The sequence below is a fragment of the Mastomys coucha genome, chromosome X (assembly GCF_008632895.1).
Source record: "Mastomys coucha isolate ucsf_1 chromosome X, UCSF_Mcou_1, whole genome shotgun sequence".
Lineage (NCBI taxonomy): Eukaryota > Metazoa > Chordata > Mammalia > Rodentia > Muridae > Mastomys > Mastomys coucha.
In genome coordinates this window covers 8555860-8560294 of record NC_045030.1, presented here as the reverse complement: position 1 = coordinate 8560294, position 4435 = coordinate 8555860, and the positions used below count along the sequence as shown (strand labels likewise).

General features: G+C 39.5%; 1 pseudogene; it reads right to left on the bottom strand.

Annotated features, from left to right (window-relative positions):
• Nucleotides 1-2021: 2021 nt before the first annotated feature.
• LOC116091067 lies at nt 2022-3258 on the bottom strand (annotated as a pseudogene).
• Nucleotides 3259-4435: the final 1177 nt, after the last annotated feature.

The window sequence follows — 4435 nt, the reverse complement described above, 5'->3', positions numbered from 1 at the left end:
TCTTCAAACTGCCTCCACGTATTAAAGGAATCCTTCCAAACTCACTCAGCTCAATAATATGCTGATATTAAAGCTAGACAAGGATACAACAAACAGAGAAACTATAGGCCAATATACGTGATGAATATTAATGCAAAACATCCTCAACAACATAATAGCAAACTGAATCTAACAGCACTTTGAAAAATTATTCACTGTGACTAAATGGTATTCATCCCAGAGGTACAAGGATGATTTGACACATGCAAATCAATAAACAGAATATATCACTTTAACAGAACAAAGGAAAAGTGTATCATTTCCATCAATGCAAAAATAAGCATTTGAAAAACATCAACATGTTACAAACTCTGAAAAAATATACAATAAATGTACCACAAAACAATAAGAACCATGTAGAACAATCCCACTTAACATCATGGTGAATGAGAGAATGTTGAAAGCACTTGACTATAAGACCTAGAACAAAAGGATGGCTACTTTTGCTACTTCTGTTTCATATAGCACTGCAAGTCTCAGCCAGAATTGTGAAAGCAGAAAAATAGCCTTGCTACTGTAAAAGAAAGATACACACACATACAAACACACAGACACATATATCCTAAAGTGTCCATCAAAAGCTTATTAGCAATGTACAATTTTATTGATTCACAACACAAAATCAGCATCTGCAAGTCAGTATCATTTATACATACTAATAGGGAACTATCTAAAAAAGAAATGAAGAAAGTAATCTCATATAATACATAAAAGTAAATTTCACCAGGGAAGTGAGTGTTTACACTGAGAACTATAAAATAATTATGAAAGAAACATAAGGCAATAGCAAAATATCCATGCCCATGGATTAAAGAATCGATATTGTGAAAATGTGCATATAATAGAAAAGCTAAGATTCAATGTAATTCCTATAGAAATACAAAGGACATTCTTTTTTCCTTTTCTTTTTTTTTCTTTTCTTTTTCTTTTGGTGGCACCCACCTTTAATCTCAGCACTCAGGAGGCAGAAGCAAGCCAGATCCCTGAGTTTGAGGCTAGCCTTGGTCTACAGAGTGAGTTCCAGGACAGCCAGGTTACACAGAGAAACCATGTCTAGAGAAAAAAAAACAAACAAAAACAAAAACAAAAACAGGCTGAGTGACAACAGGAATCACCATACAGTGAATATTTCCTAGGACTGACACTGTGCTAAGCAACTTCCAAAACCCGCCCCTTAATACCAGCAATCCCAACCTTAAAAAGTTAATGCCATTGCCCCACTGTCCCTGTATTACATGATGAGATTGAGGCTCACAAAACTGAGTAATCTTTTTAGGTGCATAGCTAATAGAAAACTTGCAACTCAAACCCCACTCTCAAATCCCTCATCACAGCCAGCACTCCATCCAACTGCTGTCCATAGACTATAGTCTCAAAACAGACCAGAGCTGGAGAAAATCTACAGTTAACTTGACCTAGTATACCTTTCTTTCTCCAATGTCCTGAGAAGGACCACTAGAAAGGACAGAAAGCCAAACCTAGGTGAAAGCCTATCTTTGAGGCACACTACCAATGGATAAATGGACACCACACATCTCATTCTCTACATCCCATTTCCTATGACAGAGTAGGCATTTTCTACTCACCTCATCCCACAGCAAATCTGACAATGAGTGACACATGGCCAACAGGCCCACCTGGTTTTTTATACAGTTCAATAAAAGTGACACCAAAGTAGGAAAGGTGATGTTGCTGAGGTGTTACAGTACACAGCAGTAAGCCCAGCACTTGGGAGATGGAGGCTGATAAAAGGAATTCTAGGCAAACCTCAGCTGCAAAGAGTTCAAAGCCAGCCTAAATGCATGAGATCTTATCTCAAAAAAAAAAAAAAAAAAAAAAAAGGTGGTGTTTTCAGTTTGGAGGTCTCCATATCCATCCCTGCTGTAATCCAATCCAGAGGCTGCCAAAGACAGAAGGGGCTGAGGAAAGTACTTGGTCATAAGGAACAGTGCTGTGGCTGGCCAGAAGATGGGAACAGGATTTCACTTTTTCATAATCTGAATGATGTCTTCATCTTCCATAATCTGAGGATTATGTTTCACAGAGAGACCCCAGACCAAAGCACAGTGAGGCACCTTATAGAAAATATCCAACTCCTCAATGGAGATCTGATCAATCTTTTTTGGTTTTGGTTTTGGTTTTTGAGACAGGGTTTCTCTGTGTAGCCCTGGCTGTCCTGGAACTCACTCTGTAGACCAGGCTGGCCTCGAACTCAGAAATCCACCTGCCTCTGCCTCCCAAGTGCTGGGATTAAAGGAATGCGCCACCACCACCCCGCTCAATCTTATTTAATACATAGATACAAGGAATACAAACTGTTTCCTTCAACCACATCGATAATGTCACCAGCTGTGGCATCACTACACAAAGTCACATCAGCATTATGAATTTTCACTGTTTCAGTATCTAGTTCACTCTGAAGGCAAGTGGCTGTGAGATTAATGTTGCCCTTGTCTTTCTTCTTAAAGCCAATGTTGGGGTGGGGGGGTTGCTGTTCAAGTGAATCCCAAAGCCTTCCAACTCGTTTTCAATTATCTTCTTTTTATTTATTTTATTTTTATTTTTTATTTATTATATGTAAGTAGACTATAGCTGTCTTCAGACACACCAGAAGAGGACATCAGATCTCATTATGGATGGTGGTGAGCCACCATGTGGTTGCTGGGATTTGAACTCAGGACCTTCGGTAGACCTTCAGTCAGTGCTCTTAACCGCTGAGCCATCTCTCTAGCCCCCTCAATTATCTTCTTATGTCCCAAGGATTTTAGAACATCCAGAACAATCAAGATCACATTACACATTTGGGCTACTGCAATGACTTGATGACCTCTACCTTTCCCATCCTTGGCACCTTCAATAATACCTGGGAGATCCAGGAGCTGGATCTTGGCACCTTTATATCTGATGACACCAGGCACTGTGGTCAATGTAGTGAATTTGTAGGCTGCCACTTCAGAATACACTCTTGCTAAGTTACTTAGCAGAGTTGACTTCCCCACATATAGAAAACCCACAAACCCAATTTGAGCATTGCCTGTCTTGGCCACATCAAAACCTTCTCCTGGCCCACCACCACCCCACCTTTTGGAATGATGAGTTCTCTTTGAAGCTTAGCAAGGCAAGCCTTAAGGAGTCCAAGGTGATGTGCTGTAGCTTTGTTCTTTTGAGTCCAGCCATCTCAGCTTCAATCTCCTCCATCTTCGCTAAGGTCTTGCTCATGTTGGCAGGGGCTCAAGGCTGCACTGGCCTTCACACTAGCTAGATCCCCTTCAGGCATCAGCTGTGCCGCTGGCCACCACTGCCCAAAGGACATTCTCATGGAAAGAGGAATGAATCTTAAAATTCGTGTGGAAGCATAAAAGGTTTCAAATAGCCAAAACAATCTTGAATGACAGAACAAACCTGAAAGCACTGCACATTTAATTTCAAAATATACTGCAAGCCAATAATCATTTTAAAAGCATGGCACTAGCATAGAAACATACCTAGATCAAGGGAATAGAAAAGAGTCCAGAAACAATTGCAGGTATTTGAAGCCATTTGTTGTATTGATAAAGACACTAAGCAAAAAGGACACTAAGAAAAGGATAGTTCTTTAAACATATGATATTGGGGAAACTGGTTATGCACATGCAAAAGAATGAAGGTAAAGTGTCATATATGAAAATCAACTCAAAAATGGATTAAAGGCTTAAATGTAAGACCTAAAACCATGGTGCCACTGGACAGAACAATAGTGAATAAATGCATTACTACTTTAATCTGAATAGGAACTTTTTCCTTCTTTAGAGAAGATCTCAATAGCAGTGCTAAAAGCAAGACTGGACAATTGAGATTACATCAAGCTAAAAAACTTTTATGAAGCAAAGGAAACAATCAAGTGAAGGGACAATGATGCCTAGAGAATAGAAGAAAATCTGTACAGATGTGTTCTGCACAGCTTCAGGAACTGACCTGGCTGGAGCCATTGGGAATAAAGAAAGGACAAACAAACAGATATATACCCAGAAAAGCTGGGATTTGGTAGGCTGTGATGGAGGGCACCAACTACAACAGTAACATGGGAATTCAGCTCATTTATTTTACACATCAGAATAAAAAAATTAAAATTGGCAGATTCTAACCTAAACAGTATATAATATAATATTGTATAAATATTTGAAAAGGTTTATTAAAAATCAGTGAAATATAAATCTCACTGAGAAGAGGAAACAAGATAGGCATCCCATGTGGATGGGGGGAGGGTACTGGGATGGGAGTGGGGATACAAACAGAAGGGATCAGGTGTGGGGAGGATAGAGGGAGAAAGTACTGGGAGAAACAACTGAAATCACAGGGGCACCTCTGTGTCAAGCTAGAAACTTAGGGCAATGGAAACTCCTAGAAATTGATCAGG